Source organism: Engraulis encrasicolus, chromosome 21, assembly GCF_034702125.1.
Source record: "Engraulis encrasicolus isolate BLACKSEA-1 chromosome 21, IST_EnEncr_1.0, whole genome shotgun sequence".
NCBI lineage: Eukaryota > Metazoa > Chordata > Actinopteri > Clupeiformes > Engraulidae > Engraulis > Engraulis encrasicolus.
The window spans coordinates 15,139,206-15,151,705 of NC_085877.1; the positions used below are offsets into that span (position 1 = coordinate 15,139,206).

The following is a 12,500-nucleotide window of genomic DNA, read 5'->3' on the forward strand; positions in this document are numbered from 1 at the left end:
GAACAGTATTGGTACCAAGACCATATCATATTGTACTGTGCATACGGAGTAGAATACTGTTACATAGTTTTGTGTGCAAATTCCCTTGCTGGTGTGTCAAGGGAGAAGATCCGTGTGAGCGAGCATGAGTTTAGATAAGGCCTGTTCTCCTATCTCTGTGACAGCATGTAGGAGAACGTTTTCCCCCTGATATCATCTTTATATCTAGTAATTCATCTCCATATCTGGTAATTTATCTATGCCTAGTAGCTGTTTTTCCCTCTTTTTTTTCGTTCTTTCCTCATCAGTTTACGCTTCATGACCCATTAGGCTTTTCAGGGACAGGAGAAGAACGAGAGAGAGAGAGAGAGAGAGAGAGAGAGAGAGAGAGAGAGAGAGAGAGAGAGAGAGAGAGAGAGATGCCTGTCATGGAGGGGGAACTTTTTATCAGAAGCTTGTGTAGAGAGGAGGGGAGAGCCAGGGGCAGCGCAAAAGGGAGATAAGTGGGGCATTTGCCCCTGGGCCCAGGGCCCTGTTGGTGATATTGGTGGTTTTGGGCCCTATTGTGATCATGGCAGGCCATTTGGGTGAGACCCCATCACTGTTTTGACCTGGGGCCTTGAGTGCAAGTGTTCTGGCACTGCGGAGAGGGTTGTCTGTCTTTGGAGGGGGGTGGACTTTATTTTTTTATCAGAAGCGGAGCCAAAAATACATAATTTACTGCCACGCCATAACTCCTCCTTAGCATCCCTCCTCTTGAACCTCTCCAGAACACGCTGTTCCTGCCACATCAAATGTGCTGTGTGTACTGAGCATGCACGTACACACACACACACACACACACACACACACACACACACACACACACACACACACACACACACACACACACACACACACACACACACACACACACACACACACACACACACACACACACACACACACACACACACACACACACACACAGTAGTCAGCCAGCAGGAGATGGTTCCAAGGGCAGATGAAATACATATTTTAAGCGCTTATATATTAAACAAGTATGCGCGCTCTCGCGCTGTAGCCAACAAGCGTTATATAAACACACCTTCACACGTGCGAGACACAATGTTACATTATGAAGTCTGGCTAACAAACACACTCATGGGTATTGTACTATACACACATGAGTACACTCTCGAACATGCAGCGATCTACACGTGTGGGAACACGCACGTTCACACATACAGTACACCTCCACACAGGTGTGTGAATCCTCTCTCTGTCTCTGTCTCTCTGTCTCTCTGTCTTTCTCTCTCTCACACACACACACACACATACATACAAACAAACACGCTGGTTGATGGTGAGGTTACTACTGGACCAGTAGTACTGGTTGGTACTTGGCTGGCTACGCACTCCTCTCCACTCCTCTCCTCTCCTGTGGTGCCTGTGGATGACTGCTGGATGAAACAGGCTACAGACACACCCATACACACACACCTGTTCGTTCTCTCTCTCTCTCTCTCTCTCTCTCTCTCTCTCTCTCTCTCTCTCTCTCTCTCTCTCTCTCACTCTCTCTCGCACTCTCACTCTCACTCTCGCACGCACCCACACACACATTCACACATGCACACAGGCACGCACGCACGCACGCACGCACGCACGCACGCACGCACGCACGCACGCACGCACATTGTCTTTTTCTCTGTCTCTGTCGCTGTCTCTCTATCTTTCTCTCCCTCTTTCTCTCCATCTCTCTCTCTCTGTCTCTGGTTGGTCGGGAGGTTGCTTGGTTGGTGCTGGTTAGCTGTGCTATCCTGTGGTGGTGGAGCTGTGGTGGTGGAGCTGTGTGCGTGTGGTTGGGCCTAAAAAAAATAATGTTTTGGTTCCGGTTGCCGACCGACCCTATCATTTTTTGTGCGACCCAAAATATTTTTTTTGAGTTTTTGGAATCCTCAAAAAAATATCGATGTTTTTTGGAGGGTTGTTTATATAGACAAGACACAACACGTTTCTTCATTCCCATAACTCGCCATCTCTCACTTTCTACCTGCCTGCAAGTTGCTGAATTTGCATCGCATGACTATCCACATAGGAGCAACATAAGCGCGCGCCACAAGTGCCGCCCGGCTTGATATTATAAAACCCCAAATGTCACTGCAGAGTTGCGCACCTGTCGGTCACGTTGTTGGCTAATTATTAGGCTATGCTACAACATGCTAATTTGCCTCACAGCGTTCTTGCAGACTAATAGGCTACGATGTAGTTTGGGAACCTGGCGAAAATGCCTGTCACATGATAAGTCAATCGCCTTACCTCAACACCCAACACGGACACAGCCTGACCACCCGCCTCGAAATGCAACACACAGAAAACATTGAGTATCCACGATTTTTGAATGTATTGATATTGTCTCGTCGTACTTCCATTCAGTCACGCTCGAAATGCAAAACTCGTTACAGCAATTCTAAAGTAGCACTGTATCAATACCTTGTAATTGTAATATAAGTTAATACGAGAGAAGGGAAATGTTTCCCTTCATTCTTTCATTTACCACAAGGCCTTGTTAAACAAGAAGTCCGTTGGCCCGAGCCCGTTATTCGCTTCTCTGCATGTTCCAGGAGCAGCAGATCTGTCAAAACTGTCTCACTCTTCTAAAGTAGCACCTCAATACCAAATAATGAAATAGAAATGAACGATGATGTCGCCACAAATACGACTGTTTCGATGAGTTTCCTAGGACTACTTTCATTGCCTACAATAATGTTAACCAATGAAGTCCGTTGGCCTCGAGCCCGTTATTTTCTTCTATCGCCTCAGCTTGTCTACATCCTCGCGTAAAACAAAAAAGTATGTACATAGAATGTTTCCAAGCCAGAACCTTCATCCCAAGGAAAATATGGTCTACAACCGATGATGGGACGGAATTTAAAAAAAACAAAACGGGACATAGCCTACAGGAGCTAAAATAGCAGTGTCAGGCAACTGGCAGCTGGACAGGTATTGCCAGAAACGGTAGGCTGTATGATCAGTATGCCTACGGTGACATATCTTGGCTCATTTAATACTTATTATATTTCATTGTATGTTGCGCCACACTCCACTATCGTCCTTGGCATTGTTCAACAAAGTTTATGACGAACTCTAGCGCATATGGGGGGTTGGGTGGGTCGGACATTTTAAAAAAAAATGAAAAAAAAAAAAATTTGAAAAAAAAAATAAAAAAATCCGACCGACCCATGACCAAACCTGACAACCAACCGGAACCAAACTCTTATTTTTCTTTGGCCCTGCTGGCTGGAAGCTCCAGTGCAATGCTGATGCCAAGGAGAGGAGAGGAGAGGAGAGGAGAGGAGAGGAGAGGAGAGGAGAGGAGAGGAGAGGAGAGGAGAGGAGAGGAGAGGAGATGAGACGAGAGGAGAGGAGAGGAGAGGAGAGGAGACGAGAGGAGAGGAGAGGAGAATAGAAGAGAGGAGGGGAGGGGAGGGGAGAGAAGAACTGTAGAGGAGTAGAGAGGAGAAAGGAGGAGGTGAGAGGAGAAATCCAAAGGAGAGGAGAGGAGAATAGAGGAGATGAGAGAAGAACTGGAGAGGAGAAGAGAGGAGAGGAGAGCTGGAGAGGAGAGGAGAGTAGTGAAGAGTAGAGGTGAGGAGAGGAGAGAAGTGAAGAGGAGAGGAGAACTGGAGAGGAGAAGAGAGGAGAGGAAAACTGGAGAGGAGAGGAGAGGAGAGGAGTGAAGAGGAGAGGAGAGGAGAGGAGAGGAGAGGAGAGGAGTGAAGAGGAGAGGAGTGAAGAGGAGAGGAGAGGAGAGGAGAGGAGAGAAGTGAAGAGGAGAGGAGAACTGGAGAGGAGAAGAGATGAGAGGAGAACTGGAGAGGACAGGAGAGGATTGAAGAGGAGAGGAGAGGAGAGGAGAGAAGTGAAGAGGAGAGGAGAACTGCAGAGGAGAGGAGAGAGCCTCCTCCACCTAATCCTCTTGGGCATGGGCGAATTTAGGGCAGTCACGATTAGTGCCGGCCCCACACATGCTCCCCAGGCCCCAAGATGGAGAGAAAGGGGGAGAGAGAGGGAGACAGACAGAAAGGAAGGAAGGCGGAAATGAAGGAAGGAAGGAAAGAAGGGAGCAGAGAAAGGAGAAAAAGAGAGATGGTGAAGAAATAATGTGGGTGACATGAGAGAGAGGAGAGAGAGAGAGAGAGAGAGAGAGAGAGAGAGAGAGAGAGAGAGAGAGAGAGAGAGAGAGAAATTGCAAAATAGGGGATACTTTTTCGAGGAAGAAAAAGGATGGAGAGAATGCTGGAGGAGGGGAATGAACCCTGCTGTCCCTTTTTCCCCTCTGTTTCTTGCGTTCCCTCGCTCCTGCTGGACCTAATACCTAGTAATCCTCGGCCTCTGGGATGAGGGGAGGGGGGTCACTAACTGGCCTGCTGAGGGGGAAAATTCAAAGGAAGCCAACCAAGCCTGTGTCACCGCTGGGCGCCTTTGAAGTCCCCCTGTGCTAGAGAGTTAGCATAGCGTAGCGTAGCGTGGCCTAGTCTAGCCTAGCACAGAGTAGCATGTGGGAGAGAAGGGTGTAGGCTAGCTACAGCACCTGGATATTAGAATGGTAGGAGCTCTATTCAATAACACTTTCCAAGGACAGATTGCGTCACGGGCCTACTGGGCCCAGGCTCAGGGACCCAAGAGCCAAGGGGGCCCTGAATCCCAAGCCTCGGCACTACATAAAACACTTAATTCGTATTTATAACTTAGTCTATATTATGTTCTCATATTCAGTTAAAATAACCCCCCGTATCACCGACATTGAAGGCTCTCGAACGTCTTTGGTAAACCCAGAAATCTTTCCGAACCTCATGATGCCATCGAGGGGGGGCCTTTCTTAATGTCTGGCCCAGGGGCCCATGTTAGTCCTAATCTGTCCCTGGCACCATCAGCTTCAGTATCATTATCAGCTTTCACATAACATTTCTCACACAGTTAATAGTCTGTTATAATACAGTACGTTTTATTTCCCCAAGGTGCCCATAGTCAGGAAGAAACATTGTTAATAAAGGAAGTAGCGCCTATGTTTTTTATGAATGAAACAATGGTGATACAAAATCTCTCTCAATTGAGTTCTAGTAATGCAATTGAAAGATGGTTACACATGACAAAATAAGCAAAGCAGTCATCGTGAAGCGACTTAAAACGATTTACAAAGCAAATCTCTTTCAGTCTCTCTGCCTCTCAATTATAATAATATATGTATGCACACAAAAATAATAGTTTCTCTCTCATTCTCTCTCTCTCTCTCTCTCTCTCTCTCTCTCATTCTCTCTCTCTCTCTCTCTCTCTGCGCAACAAATGCAGGATGTGTCCCAGTGCTTAGCCGCTGTCATCGATCAAAGTGTAAACAATGCTCACAGTGACAATGAAAAGGGATGGGTTAACCAAACACTGACAACATGGAGGTCTGCCAGAACACCCCCCCCTCTCTATCTCTCTCTCTCTCTCTTTCACATTCAGATACACACTGTCCTTTTCTAGCCCTGTCCTTCTCTTCCTTTCCCTGCTCTCTGCTTTTCCATCTTTCCTCTACCTCTCCCTCTCTTTTTTGTGTGCAAGATACATGGCAGTGAATTCCTTATTCCTCCCCCTCTTTCTCCCTCTCTACCGACTATCTCTGTCGTTCTTCCTCCGTCCCCCTTCTTCCCCTTCTCTCCCTCCGTCCCCCTTCTTCCCCTTCTCTCCCTCAGTCCCCCTGTCCTTTTTTGTGCACAAGATACATGACAGTGACCCCCCTTCTCTCCATCACCCTCTTTTTTTCGTACAAGATACATGGCAGTGAACACGAGACGACAAGTGGAGGACAATAAGAGGAGCACTAATCACTGGTGGGACTCGGGGAAAAGAGAGATGGAGAGAGGGACCAGTGAAAAAAAATCTGAGGGAGAGAGAGAGAGATGCTCCCTCAGTCACTTTAGTAGGATAATAGAAGTGTCTCAAAACAACTAATGTAATTGACACCCTGGAGAGAGAGAGAGAGAGAGAGAGAGAGAGAGAGAGAGAGAGAGAGAGAGAGAGAGAGAGAGAGAGAGATATGTAGAGAGGGAACAGTGCCAAAAAATCTTAGATGCTCCCTCATTCACTATATAGGATTGTAATGTACAGTGTAGCGATACAAATCATGTAATTGACACCTCTACCGTATGAACAGAATCAAACGATGATGTACGTAATTAAGATGTACGTAATTAAATGTGTTGACAGCAATGCACTCTTAATAAGCATTGTGCTCTGCAGTATGCGATTCACTTGTGAACTAGCGCACAAATTAACATTTGAGATGGAGAGAGAGAGTGACAGAGAGAGTGAGAGAGAGAGAGGGAGAGGGAGAGCGATGATTGAAGAATGATGAGTGGGGCTGACCAAGAGGAAAGGAAAGAGAAGAGAGAAAAAGAGAAAGAGGACAGAGGGCGAAGGACAGGGCGGAAAGTTTGCCGCTGGCATTGCAGATGACGTGTACTGTGCCGTACCGTAAGTGTGTTTTGGTTTGAAGCGTGGCGAGCTTAATGTACTGTCCTTAGCCATATGTGACCTCTGCAAATTACAGGTTGTGGCGCTTTACAGTGCTCATATGGTTTTGTGTATGTGTGTGTGTGTGTGTGTGTGTGTTTGTGTGTGTGTGTGCGTGTGCGTGCGTGTGTGCGTGTGTGCGTATTGCGTGCTTGCGTGCACATGTGTGTGTTTTAGAGTGAATGTATGCATGGACATGTGTGTGCGTCCGTTTGTGCCTGGGTTCATGTGTGCGTACATGTGTGATGTGTGTGTGTGTGTGTGTGTGTGTGTGTGTGTGTGTGTGTGTGTGTGTGTGTGTGTGTGTGTGTGTGTGTGTGTGTGTGTGTGTGTGTGTGTGTGTGTGTGTGTGTGTGCATGTGCATGTGTGTTGACCTTAGGGAGTAGCAGTAGTGGTAGTAGTAGTAGCAGGCCTCTGTGGGCTGGGAGGCTGTTGTGGTCCCTGAGCTCCATTGTCATTGTGTCCTTCTCATCTCCATTGTGAGGAGTCACAATACACACTCCCACACGCCCATACAAGGACCTGTGGAGGGGGGTGACGAATGACACACACACGCACACACACGCGCGTGCACACACACACACACACACACACACACACACACACACACACACACACACACACACACACACACACACACACACACACACACGCATACACACACACACACACACACACGCACACACACACACACCCACACCCACACACCCACACGCTCGCCCGCGCATGCACGCATGCACACACACACACGCATGTAAACACACACGTGCACACACACATGCACATACGCGTGCAAGAAAAAGAAAATACAGTAATCACACAAACACACACACACACACACACACACACACACACACACACACACACACACACACACACACACACACACACACACACACACACACACACACGACTAAGACAAACAGCCAGGCAGCTGTGTCCCGTCCTTCAGCAGGGCGTCCGTGAAGAGAGAAGGCAATGTTTGCTTTTTTTGGACGTGTGTGTGTGGGTGTGTGGGTGTGTGTGTACGTGCATGCATACGGGAGTGTGTGTATGAGAGAGAAAGAGAGAGAGAGGAGAGTGTGTGGAGAGAGGAGAGTGTGTGGAGAGAGGAGAGAGAGAGAGAGAGAGAGAGAGAGTATCACTATGTGTGCGTGCCCTTCTGTGCAGGTCACTTTTCCCAAGCAAGTTTCAGAAAACACCTCATCTGTACCATAGAACACTTATAGTGGAAAGCAAAGAAAGTATACACAGATAAAGACATTGGAAAAAGTGAGAGAAAAAGGGACACTGAGAAAAAAGAAAGACATAAACTCCCCAAGGTGCACTTGTAAGGCATTTTCAGGCCCAATTTCGTCAAGAATGCCGACATACCAGACATTATTATCACTAAATGAAACTACACGCACATGCACGCACGCACGCACGCACGCACGCACGCACGCACGCACGCACGCACGCACGCACGCTCGCACACACACACACACACACACACACACACACACACACACACACACACACACACACACACACACACACACACACACACACACTTAAAGCACAGACATTAGATTTAAGATTGTCAGTCAGTCAGATAGTCAGTCATGAATAAGCAACAGCTGATGACAGTAGCTCATCATCCCGCTCCCACAGATAGATATCAGGGTTGTTAAGTGCACTAATGTGTGTTATTATTTAGCCATAAAGGCCTGCTAACAAGGGGACACGGAAGTGCCGGAGGCTTTTCATACTCTCGTCTCTTCTCTTGTCTTGTCTTGTCTTGTCTTGTCTTGTCTTGTCTTGTCTTGTCTTGTCTTGTCTTGTCTTGTCTTGTCTTCTCTTCTCTTCTCTTCTCTTCTCTTCTCTTCTCTTCTCTTCTCTTCTTANTCTTCTCTTCTGTGTATGTGTCGTAGCTCCTTAACGCACGCCGTTTCACCAGTGGAATGCTGTAATAGTTTCTGAAAAAACTTTACAACCATAGCTCTACACAGCTATTACAGTGAACAAAGCCTTTAGCCTTTAGCCTTTACGACTTGGTAAATTACCATTCTGGTAACAGCTAATTTTTAACAGGTAGCCCCATAATGCACACCATCAGTGGAACGATGTATAATAGTCATTGAAAAGTTAACTACGATAGTACTACACTACTTTGACAACACACAGCCTTTAGTAATGCACTACGAATCGGTCATTGCTAATCTAGTAACAGCAAATTTATAACACTGTGTCTCAAAGGGTTGATTTTTTGTGGACATGCGAGTATGTACGCATGTACCACTGTAAAAAAAACCTCCACAATTTCCCACGTGCTGCAGCACATTACACTGATGCTTATACTGTATTATATGCTGGTTTGAGGTTTGAGTCTGGAGCTGGGTCTGGAACTACTAATACCATATCTCTCATCACTCACACAGGTAGCTACCAGGCACACACACACACACACACACACACACACACACACACACACACACACACACACACACACACACACACACACACACACACACACACACACACACACACAAACAAACACACACATCAGTGCATGTAACAGTATGTGTCACTCTCCACAGAGATAGATAGGAATCGGAGAGCTGTGAACTGTACTAATGGTGCGTTATTAAGTGATCAAGGCACGCCTGCTAAACGAGTATAGATGGGGAAGTGCCAGAGGGTTCTTCTCATATAACGCATGTCAGTCACACAGAGAGACACCGAGATCATCTAGCCCTCGGGCGCCATGGAGATTATGTCATCGTGTACCTTTTCAAAAGGTCTCACTGTTTTGATTTGCACAGGTGTGAAGCGCTGTGTGTGTTTTTGTTGTAGTAGTGTACGTAGTGTAGTGTAATGTGTGAGTGTGTGTTTTCTATATGGTTCTCTGGTCTTCTATATGTCTATATTATTTAATATGCACCCATGTTTGTGTGTGTGTGTGTGTGTGTGTGTGTGTGTGTGTGTGTGTGTGTGTGTGTGTGTGTGTGTGTGTGTGTGTGTGTGTGTGTGTGTGTGTGTGTGTGTGTGTGTGTGTGTGTGTGTGTGTGTGTGTGTGTGTGTGTGAGTGTGCGCGCGCACATCCATGCGTATGTGTATGAGTGTGAATGTGTGTCCATTGTTGTACTGAAATGTCTGCATGTGTGTGTATGTAAATACATTAAATTTAGTAGAGATGCGCACACACATGCATGCGCACACACACACACACATAGAGAGATTCTGTTCGTGTGTGTTTGTGTGTGTGTGTGTGTGTGTCTGTGTCTGTGTGTATGTGTTGCTATATGTATGCATACGCATACATGTGTGTCCATTCTTGTATGTCTCCGTGTATATGTGTACGTTTGTATGTGCATACCTTCCATTGGTACAGTATGTACGTATCTGTGTGTCTGTGTGAGTGAAGGAAGCTGGTCTTCCCTCTTGTCTAAGGGAGATAAGGGCACGTCTCACCCGGCCATCGGTTACACTTTACTTTACGGATCGCTAATAAGGTGTTAATTTCATACTAATTTCTCAGTAATTTCAGTCTAATTTTATGGTAATAACTGCTTGTTATTAGTAATAACAGCAAAATAACCATATGGTTTCCAGTGCAATTACACTATAATTTCTCATTAATAACAGCAAAAATAACCATACAGTTTCCAGTGCAATTATGCTGTAGTTTCTAGTTAATAGTAGGCTAATGGAAACAGCTACTGTGTCATCATAGTAGTTAGGTGGTAGGTATGCCAGTAACTAAACGGTATCAGCCGAAGTAGTTTCATACTAATTAGGCTACATCAGGGCTGTAATGTGCAATATTTCCTCTTCCTATGTTATTGCATAGAAACGACCACCCAAGCATCCTTGTATTATTTCTGCTTAATTACCTTGTAAACAATTGAGTAGTTATATGGAAATAAGATAGAATCAGGGCCGTAAAATGCATTATCACCTATTCCACTCAATTTTATGGAAATTACATATTTTCATGGTCTTAAAATGTCTTATTTCTTATTTCCACTCAATTACTTAGTTATTATCATTTTTAATACAATATAGACTAGCCTACTATGAAGTGATTCAAGTACACAGACAAACACATTGTGTGCAAAACTTTATTTATTTTTCCAATCAGTTATGAGATTCATGTTCACTGATGTGAGGTTGTCAATCTGCCACCATCCAGAGGAAGTCCTGTGAACACAAACAAACAAACAGAGAAGTCAACTGCAAGACCGGTTTCACCACGTTTATTTTTTTATGTTATCAATTCACCATCGCTAAATTTGCTTCTGAAATGCAGTACCATGTTAAATGCACGTTGTAAATCTTCCTCAGGCTGACATCGTTGCTGATTTACAAAGGCAAACTCTAGCTAGCACCTAGCTTCAGTCATTGAAAACATGGTGGGCAGAGCTAGCTAGAACTAGTGGTTTCCATGTACCTCTGTAGGCTATGCCATTTCAGCACAAACACGGCTGATAAGACGTGTTTGCAGTGTATACAGTTAAAATCCTTCAATGCTCAGAGACAAAATGAAAGCAGGTTAAAGCTAGAACTACATTAAAAGTTCGTTGTCGGGAAGCTTACCTTGCCTGGCTCTGCTGCACTGAAGTTGAACTAGCTCGCGGTGGCGGCGAGTCCTGTTGTTGCTAGGCAACGAAAGTTTGGTTACTGCAGAACAGAAGCGTCTCAATTAGTATACTTCTGTACTTCAAGCACACTCGTTCTAGTTGTACGCTGCCCGCTCTGCTTGCAGTATGGCTCAGAGACGCTGACGTTGTTTAATTGAGTACCCTGACACACAAGGGTGGAGTTTGAGACGCACGACACAGTGCTTTCGCACGCAGGCAGCAACCAGGGTAACTTTCAAGGTGAGCTAAAATGGTCTTGATGTTGATTTCATCCACCTTCAATCGTCGAATTACTTTAGCCTTATGCAAACATGTTTTATGAGTTAGTGTTAGGTTTATGTTTGTTCTGGGAATTAAACGGCATACAGAAGTACCTTTACAATGGAAACCACTAGCTAGCTCTGCCCACCATGTTTTCAATGACTGAAGCTAGGTGCTAGCTAGAGTTTGCCTTTGTAAATCAGCAACGATGTCAGCCTGAGGAAGATTTACAACGTGCATTTAACATGGTACTGCATTTCAGAAGCAAATTTAGCGATGGTGAATTGATAGCATAAAAAAATAAACGTGGTGAAACCGGTCTTGCAGTTGACTTCTCTGTTTGTTTGTTTGTGTTCACAGGACTTCCTCTGGATGGTGGCAGATTGACAACCTCACATCAGTGAACATGAATCTCATAACTGATTGGAAAAATAAATAAAGTTTTGCACACAATGTGTTTGTCTGTGTACTTGAATCACTTCATAGTAGGCTAGTCTATATTGTATTAAAAATGGTAATAACTAAGTAATTGAGTGGAAATAAGAAATAAGACATTTTAAGACCATGAAAATATGTAATTTCCATAAAATTGAGTGGAATAGGTGATAATGCATTTTACGGCCCTGATTCTATCTTATTTCCATATAACTACTCAATTGTTTACAAGGTAATTAAGCAGAAATAATACAAGGATGCTTGGGTGGTCGTTTCTATGCAATAACATAGGAAGAGGAAGTATTGCACATTACGGCCCTGATGTAGCCTAATTAGTATGAAACTACTTCGGCTGATACCGTTTAGTTACTGGCATACCTACCACCTAACTACTATGATGACACAGTAGCTGTTTCCATTAGCCTACTATTAACTAGAAACTACAGCATAATTGCACTGGAAACTGTATGGTTATTTTTGCTGTTATTAATGAGAAATTATAGTGTAATTGCACTGGAAACCATATGGTTATTTTGCTGTTATTACTAATAACAAGCAGTTATTACCATAAAATTAGACTGAAATTACTGAGAAATTAGTATGAAATTAACACCTTATTAGCGATCCGTAAAGTAAAGTGTTACCAAGCCATCCATCCTATAGCG

At 44.8% G+C, this 12,500-nt stretch overlaps 1 protein-coding gene and 1 long non-coding RNA gene across 2 annotated transcripts in view; both read left to right on the forward strand.

The window, feature by feature from the left end:
* The window catches only part of sema4f (sema domain, immunoglobulin domain (Ig), transmembrane domain (TM) and short cytoplasmic domain, (semaphorin) 4F), a 153,472-nt gene that overhangs the window by 86,383 nt on the left and 54,589 nt on the right, over nt 1-12,500 (forward strand). The gene's annotated exons all lie outside the window — the stretch shown is intronic.
* LOC134437557 (uncharacterized) lies at nt 10,620-12,181 on the forward strand. The gene is made up of 2 exons (XR_010032412.1): nt 10,620-11,379; nt 11,761-12,181. It is a non-coding gene; the product is annotated as an uncharacterized LOC134437557 (long non-coding RNA).